The following is a 21,492-nucleotide window of genomic DNA, read 5'->3' as shown; positions in this document are numbered from 1 at the left end:
TTGATCGATTTAAATGACCCTCGTCTTAGCAAAAAAAAAACAAAAAAAAAAACAAAAAACAAAAAAAAAAAAACATTCAAACCTGGAGTATCCCAGGTTTGAAAGTTTTTGCTAAGACAAGGGTCATTTAAATCGATCGATTTTTGAAGGACAAGTTTTCTCTGGCCAAATTTCTAAACATGTGTTTTTCAAGAGTACGGCAGTAATGACCATAGGTCATCTACCAAAGATTTTTAAAACGTCAATGAACATACATTTCAATGTGAAAATTAAATGGAAAACTGAAAAACTAATGAATTGCCACTACTTGCCATTATACTGGACTGGAACAGAATCTTGTTGACCAGATATTTTATTTATGATTATTCTTTTTTTTTTTTTACACTTAAATTTAAAGAGTAACTATATGAAATAAGATGATACCTAGGTGCACCTATTTGCAGGTCTGATAACTGAGCGAAATTTTATGGGCTTGAATTAACATTGTGGTATAATGGACAATAATTTGTGAGAGTATTTCCATATTACAACAATGAGCCCAATACAATTTGGGTTATCAGACCTGCAAAATAAGTACACACCAGATGAGACAAAATGAAATAACCCACGCTAGAAAATCTCACCACTTGTAGAAGACTTGTTGATCATAATCGTGACGTCATAGCGTGCTCTCAGCGTCATCCAATCGGTTCAAAGACAATCTCTGGAATCCCCTTTGGACTGCACACAGCACAGCAATTAACGAACAGTAAAGAAAAAAAAACTTGGGGGAAGAAAGTTCTGGAATCTTTCCAAGTCCGTACAACAGCCTGCTGCTGCTCCTGGTAACAGCATTACCTTTGCCTATAGCAAAGGCTGCCACGTTTTCTAAGTAGTTCGATAGCAATGAAATAATTCTTTTCAGTGTCTTGAGCGCCATAATTATCTACAATTCTCAATTTTAAATCATTTGAGTATCTTTGAGTTTGACATTTGTTTAAAAATCAAGAACATACAATTGTAAAATTGGATGCTATATAAATCTAGTCCACACAAAAAGATAAAATTCGTTTAACTTTTCCTTTGCGTTGAAAAAGAACCGATCAAGAGTTGATTTGTACAAAGAGTTAGTTACTCGTGTCCAGGATTATTTTCTTTGCATAATGTCTATAGTTTGATAACACATCATAGCATACCGGTTGTTGTAATAAAATGAAAACAGCTTCGTGTAATGTAGTGTAACGCCATCGTCGTGTTAGATAAGGCCCCTATTAAAGTCACGTCTAAATGAATGCATTGAATCCACTACGCTACACGCCTCCTCCTCGTCTGGGGTGGTGGTGATATGATATAATCTCGGTAAACACATTGTCAAAAACGGTCAACATCTTTCAAGATTTACAACCAAACCCCAAGTCTGAATCGAATCGTCATTAGAGAAACGTGGAGATAACTCACAATTCTAAAGCAATCGTTTTTTCTCTGAGTCCTTTATTTCTTTCCCAAGGAAAATAAATAAAGTTTTAAGATTTTACGAACAATGTCATAAATTTGAGAAATTCTCAAAGATTGAAACTGTAATAGAAGTCTACGTCAAATCTTTAAAAAAAATATATATATATACCACGACCTTAGATTTCACAAGTTCTTGTCTCTGGATAAAATGAGTTGTCGGAGTACTTCCTGAACACAAACTACGCGATCAAGTTATATGATTTATAAATACTGTTGACTTGGAATGAAATGAAATATGAAGATAAGATGTATAGAAGTTGATGTTCCTGTTGCTGTAAGTGCTGCTGCTACTACTGCTGCTGTTGCTCCTGCTGCTGCACAGCTCAGAATGAAACTGTGTTACTGGCGTCTTTGGAATTTTCAATGGCTCTTAAATCAAATTCGTACCGTGTACGCTTCCCTCCCCCTACACCTCCCCCTCCCGCTTCCTCTTCTCGTCCTCTCTTCAATTTCGTTATCAAATCAGAACATGAATGAGTTGCTGAAATCTTTTGAAAACAAATTTGAACTCCGGTGCAGTCACACAATGGCTACGAATTAATTGATCGCGTTGGAGGGGAGAGAAAATTGCTGATTTGGTGGTGGTGGTGGTGGTTAGGTGGTTGTAGCTTAATTATTGGTCGTGGCGGTGGTGATTTCAGCAACCGCAGCAGTTGTAGAAGTGGTGGTGGTGGTAGTTGTTGCTGTCGTCGTGGCACTAGAGTGCTTGTCTTGTAGTGGCGGTTAATGCTGACAATGAGAAAAGTTAATAAAATCCGCGCAAGCAATATCGGTTCCCTTATCAATCGGAGCGCCTCCTTGCAACAAGTTGTAAAATAATATAACGAAAAACTTTCAGAACTTTGAATAGGATGTCATAGAATGTTACAATCAACGATGATAGTAATATTATTGAAAATGACGACGACGAAGAGGAAAATTCAACAGTGACTATTATTAACTACACCACTTTATTCGACAATTCCATTTTCTCGCTGTTTGAAATGATTATTCACTATTCACGTCCTGAGCCCGTCGTACCTTCTACCCTATTAAGATCGCTGATCGCGGACCGCGCGGGTTGGACATTTAAAAAAAAAATGCCGCCTGTGGCTAGCTGGAAGCTTGTGTCCTCTTATTATTACTGTAAAGGTGATATTGTGTGGCGGTGTCGAGTTGTTCGCCTGCCCACCCCATGCCGAGGACTCTCGCCAGTTTGGCGGTCACCCTTCCCTCACAAATCGTCACCAACTCTGATAGGTCAGGTGTATTGGTGACTATAATAATTTGGTCTTCCTTTCCTTCCTTCCCTACTACGTGTATTATTTTTCCGGTTTACTGACTGGTTTGGCGATTCACCCACGGGTAGAGAGAACGAACTTAACCTTGGATTTGAAAATTGCTAAAATGGAAATTTCGGATAAGCGAAATGGGTTTTCAAAAATGTAAAGCGGGGAGATTTGATGTTATTTGTATTGTAAGGACACGTCGTCTAAACCGATGGGCAGTGCTTAGATATAACTGGGACAGTCTAGAATCGTTTAATGTATTTCAACAACCTTTTCGACATTTGACCCTATAAAAAAATGGAATATTCGGTTTATCGGGAATTGGGTTTCAAACATGACTTTTCCAATACTCAAGATTTTTCAGAGAAGACACTAAGTTTACAGCATATTATATCGCTCCAATTTCCAGACTTTGTCACTCTCTGCTACTTTTCTACTCGTTCTTCCTGTCCTAGCCAAAGACTGGACCCGTCTTCTACTATCCCAATACGCACAATAAGATTATTTCATTGTATCTCGGGACTGGGTACTCGGTGATTCTCACACAAAATAATTAGATATAATATAATATTTGGAATTGTTACATTTCTATTTATAATTTCTAGTCTCCGAATTGATAATAGACTATAACTCACTTTGTCCCATCCTCAACGAGCAGCAAAAATTCCCCTAAATCTCCCAAATGCACCCATCAGAAGACTCTAAAATTCGAAACACTCACATATTATGCGCGCGGGCTCACACACACACACACACACACACACACACACACACACACGGTTCAAAGTCGACCCCCAACCCTCCATTATTAGAAGGACCCTCTTAACAGAATTTTCAATTCACTTCGCACAATACACGGGATTAAGACTGAGAAATTAGTTGACGGACACACTGGTGACAGGGGTTGGGGGGGGGGGAGTGAGAGAGAAGGAGAGAGAGAGAGAGGGATTGTGTGTGGGTTTGTGTGTGTGTGTGTGTGTGTGTGTGTTTGAAAGATAGACCGCATGGGGATAATGAAGAGAAAATGGTGGGGGAGAGAAGGAAGGGGAGTAAAAAGAGGAAGGATGGGTGGAAGGAAGGGGATGTGTGTGTAGAGAGAGAGAGAAAGAGAGAGAGAGAGAGAGAGAGAGAGAGAGAGAGGGGTAGAGGATATGGGAGGGGGGGGGGGGGATCCTATAAATGGGAAGGTAAAAAAAAAAAACGTTGGAAAAAAGCTTATTTAAATCGTATGCTATTTTATTTCTTTTTTCTTTCATTCTACTGACTAGATTTGATGTCCCGAAACATTGGAGAATAAGCAGAGAAAGAGATTGAGAGAGAGAGAGAGAGAGAGAGAGAGAGAGAGAGTGTGTGTGTGTGTGTGTGTGTGAGAGAGAGAGAGAGAGAGAAAACACATACACACACACAGACGTGTATTTAGGTAGTTTGTCAACTCCAGACCCGGTCCGGGCACATTCCGATCCTCTCCCAGGTAAAACTATTACCCGAACTCTGACTAAACAGATTTTTTTTTTTAATAATCAATTTGGCCAGTAAACTTTTACCTCAAATTATATCGATCAGATTAGACGATTGATTCAAAACTGGTCAAAACGAATCGAACCCGAGAGTTCTAACAATTTTGTATAAGCATCAGAGTAGAGGATAATTATTATGATTATTTATTTATTTTTATTTTTTGTTGTTGTTGTTGCGAGTTCATGGTTATTTAAATCGACTGATATTTGAATCGAGAGATAATTAAAATAGTCTGTTTTGTCGGGAGTTTGGCGGTAAAGAGTCGTCGTTCGTGGCCATTGCTGGACGTGGCTCTTCGTACCCAGGGTAGCTAGTCACATATAATCCTGTGTGTACCGCCATTAAAGCAACCCCCCCCCCCTCTTCTTCTTCTCCCATTCCCGCCCACTTAACTGCCCCCCCCCCCCCTTTCCTCTTTTCTTTCCTTCTCCCACGCCCCCTCTCAGGTTCTCGTAAAGAGATAGAGAGGCTATAAAAATTATAGTAAACTACATCTCTCTCTCTCTCTCTCTCTCTCTCTCTCTCTCTCTCTCTCTCTCTCTCTCTTCTCTCTCTCTCTCTCTCTCTCACATTTATACAATATATATATAATATATATATATATATATATATATATATATATATATATATATATATATATATATAATATATAATTGTTTGCTTTGCTTCATTATTGATTTTACTTATTTGATTTGTTGATTGGAAACATTATATTCTTGTACGAGTTATATTGGCAATTGCCTAAAAAGAATAAACATTTGAAACATCTCTCTCTCTCTCTCTATCTCTCTCTCTCTCTCTCTCTCTCTCTCTCTCTCTCTCTCTCTCTCTCTCTCCTTTCCATTACATTTCAAAACCGACAGCTATTTACCTATAATAATGTAACTTATCCGTCCATCTCTCATTCACCGGTTTTGCATTCAAATCCCTCTTCAGCTATTTTTCACATCTCCTATTCAAGATCCCAAGCACTGAACAAAACCCTTGAATTATTTTGGGGTTTTTTTTTTAATCATCTTTACGCGTGAACCATCGTCTCAAGAGGTGGCAGAGTGCATAAGGCATTTGCACTGTGATCTGGAAGGTCCCTGGTTCGAGCCCCCTAGTCAAGCATTTTCGTTTTTTATTCCTTGGGCAAAACTATTAACTCACTCAACCCTAACACCGACTATATCTGTATTTTACCCGGGTTACATTTACCCCATGCCTATTTATTGCATTTTTTCTGAGTCAAATTATAGGCGTAGTATCAAAGCTCATGTTTTTAGGTTGTACATGTTAATGGTAGTTGAATAAAAATGTCTATGCACAAGCTCATTTTTAATACATACAATTTTTTTTTCCAATTTTGAGAAGTAGCAAAAATCTCTAGGATAGTGTGGGTTAATTAAACCCCAATTTTCTCACTTTCGACAACATGGGTGATTCCTGTTGACATCATATACATCCTGTATGATGGATTATGTAGTATATCCTTCATGATATGCCTTGGCGACTACATCTAAAATGATGCCTCGCGAAAGGCCAGCAGCTTCTAATGGTTCTCACACTTATGACGATTTATCCAGGACGACAAGAGATGAAGTGAGTAGGAAAGTGCCAGAAAACAATAGAGAATAAAAATTTCACGGTGGTGATAGGGGTTTGAACCCGCGACCTTACTGGTACGACAGCTCCGCCTGGCCGGGGAGAGCGTGACTTTACGTGACATTTTTATTCTCTATTTATTGTCTTCTGGCACTTTCCTACTCACTTCATCTCTTGTTGTTATCAATATAAGTGCCTGCTCCACTCATTTTTCAGAATTAAAGATGTATCCAGGACGCAAACTCTCACCGCAATCGTGTACGGTCGCGACCCCACCTGACTGAAAGGTTCGTCACAACGCACCGTTCAACGTTCAACTAGATCCTCTGTGGTTACAAAGACACTTCAATAATAATAATACATATTTGGAAAAAAACTCATTTCTATCAGACGAATAACGGAGAGAAAAAATAACCCAAAAACTCGAGACCTAGCTCCAACAGAATAGCAGAAATAGTTTCTCAAAAGGTCAAAAAGGTCGCGTGGACAGAGAGTCAATTTTGTCCATACATTCAACACATCAAACTGCTATAAATACTATCTATAATGTTGATGCTAGATCGTCTGGTTTTGGTTTATTATTTTCCATTATTTAACCCAGATAAACTGGTGAAGGCGAATTTTTGTCCTTAGAGCTTCTCCGAATAATTCAGTACTTGAGAAATTCTTTTTTTTTTTTTGGCCTTCATCAGAAAAACGTTCGTTTGAACTGACGTCACTCAGCTCTTTGTTATTGTTTTTAGTCGACCATTTTTATGAGTAGTTCTCACTAAATTGTATCAATCGGACTATAAATGTTTAAGATTACTCATAGGTCTGTGTATTGGTAGGCTGGTGGATGTTGAGAGTACATTTTACCTAAACGCATAGCATCGATATAAATCTACCACGAGTGACATCAATACCCAACGTACCGTGAAAAGATGGCTGACATGTTTTCACAAACTATTCAAATAAATATCTAGATATTCTCTTTTTGAAAAAAAAATCTTTATTATATCCTTAAAACCTCCGTCCAAAAACATGTTTATACATGGCCTTTCTTGCCCGTTTAACACAAAAGAGTTCGGAATGTCAACCGGAATATTTCTTTTCTTTTCTGTTTTTATTTTATTTTAAAGAACAATAATAATAATAATACATTTCATTATAGATGGTATCGCATTATTATTACCATTATATAGTGGGTATTGTTAAAAAAATCATTGATGCTTCTTTTTGTAACGTGGAAGAGGAGGAGGAGAGACAGAGATAGAGTGACTCTATAATTAAAATGTTAATATTTATTTGGGAGCGCACGAATCAACATGTTTTAGAGCCATGCCATACAGACATTTCAACACGTAGTATTACTAAAGTGAACGCAACGCATTATCCATTAAAATGTAACCCATCGTTTCATAGCGGTAAGTATGTCGGGATGGCTTGGACGACCGACGTGCACATATATGCAGGTCTTACATCCGAACCCAATTATGGGCCTAGTAATGGACAATATTTTACGTCATTTTTTTGATTTTTTTTTTTTTCAGATTTCCATTACAACAATGAGCCCATGATGAAATTTGTCATTCTTCGGTAGAGCACTCGCTTCTTACGCAAAGGATCTAGATCAATCCTGATTGAAGTCAGGATTTTTTTTCTTTTGCTCCCCGCCCTGTCCACCATGCAGTGATTGGGTAGCTGGGTCTATTATATCTAGCGGAAAGTACTTTGCGATAGAGCAGTCTCCTCCTATCCAAAGGGTAACAAGCAATTGCTATTGCCCATTTCAAGCTAATGAAACTCAAGTTAATCTCCGATTCCATCGGCCTAATTGCTCTAAAGAACTAATTCCCAAGTTGGTAAGTACAGATTGACACCTCCCCCCCCCCCCCCACACCTTTCAACCCCATAAACTATGATCGTCCTCAATATGTTCAACCCCGTCCTAGTCCTCATCCTCCTCCCGATTCCCTCTGAAGAGATAAATATTATTTTAGTAAAAGAATTGGCATGTCAAGAAGTCACCACAAAAACAAAACAAAACAAAACAAAACAAAATAAATAAATAAATAAATAAATAAATAAATAAATAAATAAATAAATAAATAAATAAATAAATAAATAATAATAATAAATAAAAAAAAACAACAAAGGAGTAGAAGAAAGAAAGACCCAAAAATTATTTTTTTAAAATGGAATGAAAAAAAAAGAAAAGAAAAAAAAAATCCTAAATTATTTATTATCCTGTTGACTTGATGATGATGCTGGATGAAACAACAAACAAACAAGCCTAGACGAGTGATCAATGAACGGTGAACAATGAACGGTATCAAAATAGACCTGCATTTTTTAAAAAAAAATTATTTTTTTTTTTGGGGGGGGGGGGGTTAATGGCATGATGGATCACTGGGGGGTTGGTTGTTGCCAGATAGTTACTTAGATATATATATATATATATATATATATATATATATATATATATATATATATATATATATATATATATATATAATTATAATTACCAACTTAGCACCATTCTTCTTTTTCTTTTCTTTCTTTCTTTATTTCTTTCTTTTTTTTTAAACGAAGAAATTTATCTTGTCTAAATCATCAGAATGTTAACAAAACGTACATTGAACAATGAACAATGAACATGACCTGCTTTTTTGGGAGGGTTGATGGATGGCTGGGTGATTTTTGCCAGATAGATATTTAGATAATTGCCAATTTAGCACCATTCTTCTTTTTCTTTTCTTTCTTTCTTTCTTCTTGTTAACGAGGAATTTATCTGTCTAAAACATCAGAATTGTTAACAAAGGCGTCGTAAAGAAAGAACTTTAAAAAGATAAAGAAGTTGATAATGGCATTGTGACCAATGACCAATGTTATGGACGGGTTGATTGGAAATGGAGCGTATTGACGATTTATTACTATTATTATTAATATTTTTTGGTGGTCTTTTGGGTTGTTGTTTTTTGTTTTTTTTTGTTTTGTTTTTTTTTTGTTGTTTTTTTTTGTTTGTTTAATTTTGGGGGGTTTTGGGGGTTGTTTTTTTTGTTTGTCTGTCAATGTGATATTTATCTATGTATATCATCAGAATTTTTTTCCTAAGACGCCATAAAGTAGAAATTAAATACATTAAGAAGTTAATACCCAAAGCAGTATAATATTATCTACTGTTTGCCATGATGAATCTTTTCTTCTTCTTCTTCTTCTTCTTCTTCTTCTTCTTCTTCTTCTTCTTCTTCTTCTTCCTCTTCTTCTTCTTCTTTTTTTTTTTGTGTTTTTTTTTTTTTGTGTGTGTTTTTTTTTTTTTTTTTTTTTTGTCAACGTAGAATTTATCTCTATCTTTCTACGTCATCAGAAATGTTCTTATTATTCTTATCTAAAGTGTCATAAAGATGTACTTTAGTACATAAAGAAATTAAAATATCTAGCACAATGACTAATATTATTACCATTGACTGTTTTGGGGAGAATTTAATGCCTTGATGATTAAAACAAGATTAGGGATCTACTTACTATAAGTATTTATTACTATTTCGTTCATGATCTGTCCCATTTTTTTTCTACTGATTTATTTCATTTTGTATTGTTTAGTTGTGGTTGCGGTTCCATTCTCATTTGGGTCAATAATTAAAATTAAAACAGGTCAACTTTTTTTTTTACACACATCTCCAATACCTCCCCCCCCCCCCTCACCCCGTAGCCCCTATCCCCTTCCTTTCTCCATTTGATGACTCGTTGTCACAATAATAAATATCCCGATAGCTCAGGTGGTAGAGCACTCGCTTCACAAGCAAAAGGGACCGTGTTCGATCCCCTGTCCATCCACTACCTAGTAGTGATTGGGTGGTTGGGTGGGTCTATTAGATATAGCGTTCTATCCAAAAGGTAGCAAGCAATTGCTATTGTATATTTCACACTATAGAAACCGCTACATGCTTCATGGACCACATGGTATTGAGGAATTCTTTTTTTTTTTTAATGTCACAAAGGTATTTTATTTTCCTGACGTATATTTATGTGATTACCAGTACCAAGTAACACTACTGCCAAATTAAAGAAATGAAGGAGCAGGCGGCACTAGTATAAGATAAAGATCTGAACAAGTGTGTATGAAAGGTGCCAGACAAAGCAAGAAAGAAAATTAGAAGAAAAAAATCCATCCCAAAAAATCAATCGGCCTCGACTGGGGATCGAACCTCAGACCTTCTGATTTTCAGACAGTCTGAGGATCGATCCCCAGTTGAGGTCGACTGATTATTACTAAACAATAATTTCAAACCAACATATAAATCGAGAAAATCCAGGATTGCGGAAAGAAAAAAAAAAAAGGAAAAAGGAAAAAAAAAAAAGAAAAAAAGGAAAAAGAAAAAAAAAGACATAATTGCGCTAAGGGAGATAACTGTATATATTCTAAAATAATACAATACTTCACGAGTTACTTCCCTTGTTTAATTGCGATTAAAATTACTCCCGGTTCGAAAAGTAAGTTTTAAACTCCAAACTTGTCATTTTAACAATATTATGTCTATAGGATTTACTTGTTAAACGAGTTTTCAGTAGGAAATACGCGATAGATGATACGCGATAAATATACCCATGATTCGTTCAATCGCCTCTTCTTCTTCTTCTTCTTCTTCTTCTTCTTCTTCTTCTTCTTCTTCTTCTTCTTCTTCTTCTTCTTCTTCTGCAACACAACTAGTAATCCAAACGCCACATTCAAGAGGACAAGAATGTCAACGTTAGAATAAGAATGGTGGCAATAATGTGATTTAGTCTTTATATTCAGCTCTCTAACGAGATCTATCTGAAGAAAATTCTTTTTATTAAATTTATTACTTTATTGATAATAAACCAAGAGATTATCTCGTGGAGGAAACAAATGGATGAATGAATGAATGAATGAATGAATGAATGAATGAATGAATGAATGAATGGGAGGGTGTATGGGTGGATGTCTGTAACTCAAGGCTGAGGAGATGCATTCAAGAAAGATAACTCGTCTTACCTTCAAGTTTCCAAAGTATTTTCTGGGTTGCTTCCCTTGGGCCGTCCACGAACAAAAATCGGGTAACCGTTTAATAACGAGTTCGGTTTGGAGGGACGTATTTTAGTAGTTTATATCGCGTATCTAAAACAGCAATATGACAATTTGTTAAAGCGGAATAAATGCGGACTTCAATCAACATGAGATGAATTCTTGATATTAAGAGAATCACAAAATAGTTAAGTTTGAGTAATAATATAATATATTCTATCGCCGTATTTAATTAAGATAATATCATGAACCCTCTCCTAACCCCAACCGTGGGAAATTCCATCTCATTTCTTACGATACAAACAACTTTTGTTTTCTGATCCAGATTTAGATATTTTATAAATCACAAAATTTGAAGAAAAATATTTCTTTTATTTACAAGATGTGAATAATGCTGCTTTGCAAAACTTATTTTGCTCAACAAAAATTATGCGTAGTATTACTGACATGTCGGTATGCACTAGTCTAATTGCCTTTGAATTTGAGTTTAAAAATTCATGTTGTGCCTTACAACGGTATGGCATTTCAATTCAAATTTTGGAAATGAACGACAAGGAGAGAATTAATTGAAAAACAAACAAATAAACAAACAAAAAAGCAATTTTTTTTTTAACCTGATAGATTAATAAATAAATACATACATAAAGATTGAGTGACAGCAAGTTTTTAGCAGCACATTTCATGTTATTGCATCAACGTGATAAATAGTAGAAAATTAGTCACCGAATTTGACATACTGTGGAAAACCACGAATTCAACATTTTGGCCAGAAAACTCGTCCTACAAATAATATCGATCGATTAAAAGGATCAGGACTCTCGTCTTGACAAAATCTCTCAAACCTGGGACTTATGAAGTTCCAGGTTTGAGAGTGTTTGCTAAGACGAGGGTAATTGTAATCGATTGATATTATTTGAAGGACGAGTTTTCTGGCTAAAATTTTAAATACATTTATTTTTTCTTTTTATTCAGAATACGGCAGTAATAATGTATGATAATAAGTATCCATTTTGATGTTTCAAAATATCAAATTATGTAACCAAGGCGTCCTTATTTAGAGACGATACGCGGTAAATTCTCAAACCGTTCTGATTGGTTAGATGCAAAAACGAAAGTAGGACAGGAAGCACGCAGTCTACGTCGACCGCGGTCATGCTTTTAAATCGTACGTACGTGCGTCATATATTTTCATCTTAAGAGCAGCATTAAATTAAATGTAAAAAAAAGATGAATATAAAGTTACTTCTTTTTATTACAGCTGAATTATACCTACCAAAAAAAAAAAAAAGAACAATTAAAAAACCATATCTTTGTTTTTATATCATTAAACAACTGCTAAAAAAAAACCACAACATAACAGACAAAATCACAGGATAGAAATTAAAAATTTACTGCCTTTTTGTTATTCGTTTGATTTGGCTTTTTTATAGTAACAATACAAATAAAAACTTTATTTTCAAGATAAAGAATGGCTAAGTTAGAAGTGGCCGGGTGGTTAAGACAATGCAGGATGCCACAGAATGACCCGGGTTCGAACTGGCTTCAGGCATTTTCGTTTTTTTTTCTTCCTCAGGTAAGATTATTAACACCCCAATTTGCTCAATTTGGACAACATGGGTGATTCCTGTTGACATCAGACATCTTGTTTGATCTGTTTTCATGGAATGCCTGAGAGACGGTATCTAAGGTTGTAATTCTCTTCTTTAAAAAAAAAAAAAATTAGACTCCCAGAGAAAAAAAAAACAAAGATAGAAGAAACAAAAGCAAACAAATAAAAACAAAACTAGAGACAAAACAAAACTTACTGTTTGTAGAATCAGAGAAGAATCTGGAAAAGCAGGTTGATGATGTTGTTGTTGTTGTTTGTTGACCTGACACGTCTTGTCATCGGTGCGTCCTTCCTCTACAGCTGATGTTGTCATGGCAACAACCCTGTAATTAAAACATAGGAAAAATTAGTTTAAATTAAATTTAAATTGAGCTTTTATATAGCGCGATATCCACTAAACGTGCCCAAAGCTCTTTACAAGGGGTCCCTGACCAACAGCAACACGAAACATGTAGGACGAGACATGACACCTGTTAGGCGATATTACATTTTTTTTTTGGACAGAGACAACGCTGCTAATGGCCAGGTACTCATTTTACACCTGTGTACGGTGAGAGAATGTGGTGAGTTAAGAGCCTTTTCCAAAGACTCAACTATGCGCCGAGCGAGGATCGAACCCAGGACCTTCCGATCCGAAAGCGAGTGTCATACCACTAGACCACATAGCCGCACAATCATGTAGTTTGACTACGGCATGTCAGTTATCAATTCAATTCCATTTAACCCTGTCCTTACCAGCCATTTTCAGAATTTTCCCCAAAATTTCACACCCGCCCAACACAAAAATAGTTGTTGTTTTTTCTTACTCTAACAGAAAAGCAACAAATACATTCTATGCATAATTTTGATCAGCAAAATTAACTCTACAATACAGTGCCACGTTTTTATAGCTAAAATAAAACATTTGTCTTTAAATTTTGTGATTTACAAAAGAAATCTGAATGATAAAAGTGCTGGTTGGATCCTAACGACTGACGATTTTCCTATGGGGAGAGGGGTAGAGTTTATTTAAGGCAGTTTGCAAGTCCAGATCACAAATCACAACATAGTGAGTAATTATCAATACCGGCATAATAATTATCACGTTTATAAACAAGTATTGAATAGATTACTTATTATTGATAGATTGTGATGGTGATGATGATGATGATGATGATGATGATGATGATGATGATGATGATGATGATGATGATGATGATGATGATGATGGTGGTGGTGGTGTGGTGGTGATGATGATGATGATGATGATGATGATGATGAGATGATGATGATGATGATGATGGATGGATGGTGTGTGTGATGTGTGTGATGATGATGATGATGGATGATGATGATGTGAGTGATGATGTGATGTGATGATGTGTGAGATGATGATGGTGTGGGTGGATGATGATGATGATGATGATGAGATGTGAGATGAGATGTGTGATGGTATGATGATGATATGTGATGATGATGATGATGACGATGAAGCAAATTTTATAAGTGTCATTCCAGACCAGGACAGTTAATTCGTTAATACGGACATGTGACGGTGGGCAACAAATTCCAACACTTGAACTCAATAACACGCGTCGGAAAAAAAAAAGACTTAAAAAAAAAAAAGAAAACAAAAACAGTACATTTCATCAGAAGGAAATAAGGAATGAAATGAGGGGGGGGGGGGGGGGGGGGGAGGTGGTGACCGAGAATATTGTTTGCTTGTTGGGTTTTATTTTCCGATAGTTTTGTTGTATGTTTTGTTTTTGTTTTTTGTTTTTGTGGGTCTTTTTAGTATTTTGTTTGAATTTTTTGTTCATGTTTTTTGGGGTTTTTTTTTAAACTACAAATTGTGTTTTATTTGCTTTTACGTGTACAAGAAGAAGTGAGAGAGAGATAGAGAGATAGAGAGAGAGAGAGATAGATAGAGAGGGAGAGAGAGAGGGAGGGAGAGAGAGGGAGAGAGAGAGAGGGAGAGAGAGAGGGAGAGAGGAGAGAGGGGAGAGAGAGAGGGAGAGAGAGATAGAGGGAGAGAGAGGGAGAGAAAGAGAGAGAGAGGGAGAGAGAGAGTTAGAGAGAGTGAGAGGGTGAGAGAGAGAGAGGGAGAGAGAGAGAGAGAGGGAGAGAGAGAGAGTGAAAGAGAGAGGGAGAGGGAGAGTGAGAGTATGTATGTATGTATGTATGTATGTATGTATGTATGTATGTATGTATGTATGTATGTATGTATGTATGCATGCATATCAAATGTTCATAATAAATTAAGTAGTTAAAAAAACCCACACATATAAGATTATTCATACGTGGGAGTTGTCATGTTTTGTTGCTAAATATAAAGTAAGTATAAATTATTTATTATGCCTGGCCGGCAAAGGAGTCCCGTCTGTTTTTGCGCGCCGTTCTTTACATTCATCCTTGTATTGCTGACATCGTGTACCCCCCCCCCCCTCCCCCCATTTCTCTATCCAAATAAATATGTGTGACAAATTGTCTCCAAACAGTATTATCCACAGAAAAAACTCGATGCTGAAAAATAGACACCAACCGAAAATCTAAAATTCCCGATTGTTGGGAACATATTTTGGCCAATAAAAAAAAATAAAAACAGTGAATTTATTAAAGAAAGCTGACTGCACTCACATTGAAAACCAAATACAAAGAAGAAGAAGAAGAAGAAGAAGAAGAAGAAGAAGAAGAAGAAGAAGAAGAAGAAGAAGAAGAAGAAGAAGAAGAAGAAGAAGAAGAAGAAGAAGAAGAAGAAGAAGATGGCCTTGGCTGGGTCATGGGGCCAGAATAGAAAAAGGATCACTTCCCAAGACAGCCCTGTACTGGACAGCAGATGGGAAGGGAGAGCGGGGAAGACCCTAAGAAACCTGGCAAGGGACCATGGAAAAAAGAATTAAAGGAAGCAGGCCTGAACTGGAATACAGCCACCACAGCAAAAGCAGCCGATCGCAAAAAATGGAGATGTCTGGTGGAGATGCCCAATGTGCCTCAAGGCCCGAAGAGGATTAAGTAAAAGTAAGTAAGTATTGTTGACATCATTAGTAGGGAAGTGTCGTCACGACTGTTGAACCCTATAAAATTTATTCTTCTTCTGATGCATGTCCACTACACGAAGGAAGTAACCACTTTAGAGATATTATTATTAATTTGTTGTTTCTTTCAAGTTTTTTTGGTGGTAAATAACAGCTTTAGGCTACCGTCACGACAATTATAGATTACTTCCGCGTCTTTCTTTTTTTTTTGTTTTAAAATGGCCGGGGGGGGGGGGAGGAGAGGTATGGTTAAAAACTGAGACGTACTATTTTTTACCGCCTTATTAATTGTAGACAACTCAAAGAACATTCGCCATTTAATACCAAAGCACATAACTGAACTTTTGATTAATTCCCTTGTTTCATCCAAATTGGACTATTTTTACTCCCTACATTTTGTACAGAAAAGTCTCAGATACTGGTAAACAGCAGAAATGATGGACAAGCAGAAATTTCAATCGATAATGAAAAACTCGATTACAACTGAGATTAAGGCAAGAATAGGAATGTCAACAGCAACACTAACGAGACTGACAAAAATATGGAAAAGTCCATTTCGAAATAAAAATTAAACTGTACAAATCACTGGTACTTTCCATCTTACTGTATGGCTGCGAGTCATGGACATTGACTGCGGAATTAGAACACAGATTCTCTGCCTTTGAGATGAAATGTTATCGAAAACTCCTGCGGGTGCCGTATACAGAACACAGAACCAATAATAAAGACGTACTAGAAGAGGTACAAGATCGCGCAGGACGACAGGAACCCGTCAGTTAGGTGGTTTGGCCACAATTATGTGAGGTATGAAGGTTTGTGCAGAACGGTGGTAGAAGACACCCTTGGAATAGACCCTAAATACAAATTTCCCCTTGGGGATGAATAAAGGGAATTTATTTATTTATTTATTTATTGTAGGTATGCTGGATATTAACTAAGGAAGTCTGTGTCTCAAATGCACTAGATCGGTTACAATGGAAGCCCCTTCATGCAAGGAGAAAAGAAGCAAGACTTTCACAAACGTATAAAATCGTAAACGGGCACAGCACATCAATAACAGTCCCATCTTATCTCAGGCTGCAACAAAACACATAGATAGTCAATTTATCAATAGATATAATGAAGTTGACGTTACACGGGTCTCTGTTTTTGTTTTTTTTTTTGTTTTGTTTTTTGTTTTTGTTTTTTTGTTTTTTTTTTGCCATCCACGTTTATGAGTAATTCTCACTTAACTGTATTATCCAGACTATAAATGTTCAAGGTTACACAGAGTTTTGTGGTTTGGTCCGTTATACTTCCGCCGGATGGCAATGCTGTGAGCTTCTTAGACAAGCGCATACTATCTATAAGAAAAACCACAGCGGCAAATTTACAGAACCACAGACAAACACGGATGCTTACAAGTTCAGCTCCTTTCCTCGTACCACGTTGATGACTGGAATAAATGGTCATGATCTATATTACCTTTCCATGTGCTCGAGGTCATTGGTCACAATATTGCAAAATGTGCTGAAGGTGACCCACATATTATTGAAAAGTATCCACCGCTTTTGAAATATCTACCATCACGATTGGTCATTTTGTTCAGCTTGACCGTAGCCACCGTTATGTTATAGCCTGACACTGAAATCCCAAAGGACTGGCAGTTTGACGTCATTATTTGGTTTTTGCACCGCCTAGTGAGTTGTTCGTAGAGCTCATGGAAACAAGTTATTTCATTGGTTGAACTAATGAATACAACTCACGGTTTGTTTTCTTTTGTGGCAAAAGACTGGCATTTTGACGTAATTTTTTGGCCATAACTTTACGAAGGCCACGGCTTGACACACGGGTATGTTTACAACTTTCATGAACAAAGCAGGCAAGCAGCGTGTTTACATTTGGTAAGAAATATCCAATCGTTGGACATCAACAAATCATGAGATTGATGACTCGGTTTGACGAAAACACGAATATAGATAGAATGCGCTTGGCCAAGGAGTTCACAACATTGCCATCCGGAAGTATAACGGACCAACACAACAAAACTATAGATAGTATGCGCTTGGCTAAGAGGCTCACAACATTGCCATCCGGAAGTATAACGGACCAACACACAAACTGTGTGTAACCTTGAACGTTTATACTCTGGTTAATATGGTTTAGTGAGAATTACTCATAAACGTGGATGACAAAAAGCAATAACAAAGACCCGAATCACGTCATCTTCATTCTATCTATACGTAACCTTGATCGTTTATAATCTGGTTAATACAGTTTAGTGAGAATTACTCATAAACGCGGATGACAAAAAAGCAATAACAAAGACCCGAGTGACGTCATCATAAAACTATCTATTTAAAAAAAGGTTGAGCTTTTTTTTTAGCGCAATATCTACTCAACGTGCTCAAAGGGGTCCCCGGTCAATAGCAACACTTTATATGTCGGACGAGACATGACACCTGTTAGGCGATATTTCTTTTTTTTTCTGACAGAGACAACGTTGTTACCGGCCAGGTAATCATTTTACACCTGAGTATGGTGAGAGAATGTGAGTAAAGAACTTTTCCAAGGACTCAACTATGCGCCGAGCAAGACTCGAATTTAGGACCTTCCGATCCGAAAGCGAGTGTCAGACCACAAGACTACATAGCCGCTTGTAAGTATAGAAGGAACGCAATTGACGTACCGCAGCGCTTTGTTATTGTTTTTAGCCGCCATTTTAATAAGCAGTTTCTATAAATCAGACTATAAACGTTTAGGGTAACGCATACTGTATGTGTTGGTACATTATATCCAGCTGTTGTGAGTAATTTAGCTTAGGGCATAGCATCAATATACCTGGAAATCAGATCGCACCAATAATTTTACGACATTCAACACAATAATCATGGTCATGCTGGGAGGGTAAACAAAATGTTACTTTTATCTATCTCCCCAAAACCTGCCATTCCTGGTTCGGTATCGATTTCGACTCGTGGTGTCGATTTTTTGCCCAGCCCTAAATGTGAAGACGAGCGAGAGGTGAGCGAGAGCAGAGCGGATTTTTGATAGGGGTTGTCATATATATTGTCATGTTGTGTGATTTGAGATAATATGATTGGACGGGTGGGGTGAGTTGACGGGTATAGGATGGGCGGATGTACGGAAACGTGGCGGGTTTTCATTGGCTCCATTATGATAATGGTGACCACAGCTGAAGAGCATTACAGCTTTACACTGACAAAACAACTTTTGAACTCGTATACGAGTGGACCCTTGTAATTATTGCTCAGTCGCTGATCAAGGGACTGAAGCAGGGAGTAAACGCATTCACTCAATACGGCCTGTGAGACACGGTCCGTCAATAAGGTACCCGAGACTGAAATAAAGAGACATGAAACTTTTGAGAGTGGCAAAACGAATGCACTCAATACGGCCTCTGAGATACAGTCCGTCAATGTCGTGGCACCCGAGACTGAAATAAAGAGACATGAAACTTTGAAAGTGGCAAAGAGATTTCCAATAGAACAGCTTGCGTATCTAGATCAGGCCGTAGCCATCATTAACTTATAGCCTGACACTGAACAAAAATCACGTCAAAAGACAAGTCTTTGGCCACAAAAGAAAACAAATCGTGAGTTGTATTCAAAAGTTCAACCAATGGAATCACTTGTTTCCTTGAGCTCTAGTAACGACAACTCAGTTGACGATGCAAAAACCTAAAAAATGACTTCAAACTATAAGTCTTAGTGGGTTCTAGTGTCAGGCTATAAGTTAACGATGGCTACGGTTCTACTGTCAGGCTATAAGTTAACGATGGCTACGGTTCTACTGTCAGGCTATAAGTTAACGATGGCTGCGGTTCTAGTGTCAGGCTATATATGTTAACGATGACTACGGTTCTAGTGTCAGGCTATATATGTTAACGATGACTGCGGTTCTAGTGTAAGGCTATATATGTTAACGATGACTACGGTTCTACCTACTGCCAGCCTATAATATTAATATGTTAACGATGACTGCGATTCTAGTGTAAGGCTATATTGAGCAGTAAAGTTAGGTGCCCCAAACGTAAACAAAGGTCGAAAGCAGTGCAAACACATGTCTGTCTTGACAGCTCACGTTCCAATGTAAATATAGAAAAATAACCTTTAAATTTGGCTGTAGGTGCAAAAGAAACAATATTATAATACTCGATCATGCATCAAATAATGTTAGATATGTATTTATGGAAAAGTACATTTCTAAATTATCAAAGTTCAGTCTATCTATTTTAGACCAGAGCAAATTACGCGTGTGTGAACAAAACGAGATTATCGGAGCGATTTTCATAATAATTTAGCCTTATATTATTATTTCTGCAACTGTTAGATTATGTAACATATTTCATACTGAAGTGTATGCTACAACTCAACTACAAATTGGAGACCTATATTGTGCGTAAATTATTCCGGTCCCTAACGGAAGTCACAAGCAACTTGTTATTGTTTACGTTTGGGGCAGCAAACTTTACTCTTCTATATGTTAACGATGGCTACGGTCAGGCTATGTCAAGTCCGTAATCACCAATCCCGTTGCTCCTACTCCTTTGCTTATTTATAACAAATTTGATACGGGTTTTCGCATGACGCAGCGTCTGACTTTAAAATGAAGAAAAAAAAACGCAAAAGATAAAACGTGAGCTTTTATAGAGTGCAATATCCACTAAATGTGCTCAAATCAAAGCGCTTTACAAAGGGCCCCTGACCAACAGCAACACGTAACATGTAGAACAAGACACGACGCCTGTTAGGCGATATTACAATTTTTTTTTTTACCGACAGAGACAACGTTGTTAACGGCCAGGTACTCATTGTACACCTGAGTACGGTGAGAGAATGCGAGTAAAAGGCCTTTTTCCAAGAACTCAACTACGTGCCGAGCGAGGCTCGAACCCAGGACCTTCCGATCCGAAAGTGAGTGTCACACCACAAGACCACATAGCCACAACTTCAGTCTTCAGATGAGAAATTACGTCTCTCATGAAATTCTCTCCAACAAATTGGATTCAATTGTCTGATGTCATGTCCGCCCAGCAACCAGCAGCTTGGTTCTAAACAAAGAAAATCGGTATTTTTTAATTCTTCATGTGGCTAGAACGTTTTCACATGTCATGTGATCAGATGTATAAAAGTCAAAACATGATCCGATTTATAATGTTTTTCTCCTCTGGATACACTTTTATGCTCGTCGGAGAAGTATTTCATAAGGGCGTCCCGATAATTTAGAACCAGTTATGCGTCATTACGATGGAAGTGACGTCACGACTGTTGAAGCCTATTGATGCATTGCGTTTATCCAAAAAGCTCACAACAATCCGCCAGTCGGATATAACGTACGAACACACACAACTATAAATAGTATGCGCTTGGCTAAGGAGCTCACAACATTGCCATCCGGAAGCATAACGGACCAACACACAAAACTTTGTGTGACCATGACCGGTTATAGTCAGGTTAATACAGTTTAGTGAGAATTACTCACAAACGCGAATGGCAAAAACAATAACAAAAACCTGAGTGACGTCACCATTATCATTATTATTATCATCATTTTTATTATTATTATTATTATTATTATTATTATTATTATTATTATTATTATTATTATTATATTATTATTATTATTATATCATTATAAATTATTGAAGAAGAAGAAGAAGAAGAAGAAGAAGAAGAAGAAGAAGAAGAAGAAGAAGAAGAAGAAGAAGAAGAAGAAGAAAGAAAGAAAGGAGAATGAAAAAGAAAACAAATAAATATACAACAATAATCTAACTACCGCGGTCAATAACTTTTTAAAACCGTAATCTTGTAGATAGGGCGTTTTTGCGTTGACCTTGTCGCCCTCAGTTGGAAGGAAGACCTTGGCCTGAGTTGGCCTGGCCTGCCCCAGCCACAGCTAAAACTACACAATAGTGGATAATAACATGGCATGTGTCCGTGTGTGTTGTTGCTGTTGTGTGTGTTTGTGAAT

At 37.1% G+C, this 21,492-nt stretch overlaps 1 long non-coding RNA gene across 1 annotated transcript in view; it reads right to left on the bottom strand.

The window, feature by feature from the left end:
• Positions 1-10,540: 10,540 nt before the first annotated feature.
• Positions 10,541-21,492, bottom strand: part of LOC144956650 (uncharacterized) — a 37,883-nt gene continuing 26,931 nt past the window's right edge. The window contains exon 5 of the long non-coding RNA XR_013641991.1: positions 10,541-12,828. This is a non-coding gene — a long non-coding RNA (uncharacterized LOC144956650). The remainder of the gene's footprint in view (positions 12,829-21,492) is intronic.

This window comes from Berghia stephanieae, chromosome 11 (assembly GCF_034508935.2).
Source record: "Berghia stephanieae isolate SIO BIC M18660-M18661 chromosome 11, UCSD_Bste_1.3, whole genome shotgun sequence".
NCBI lineage: Eukaryota > Metazoa > Mollusca > Gastropoda > Nudibranchia > Aeolidiidae > Berghia > Berghia stephanieae.
Note: the sequence above shows the minus strand (reverse complement) of the source record. Positions and strands in the feature narration are given on the sequence as shown.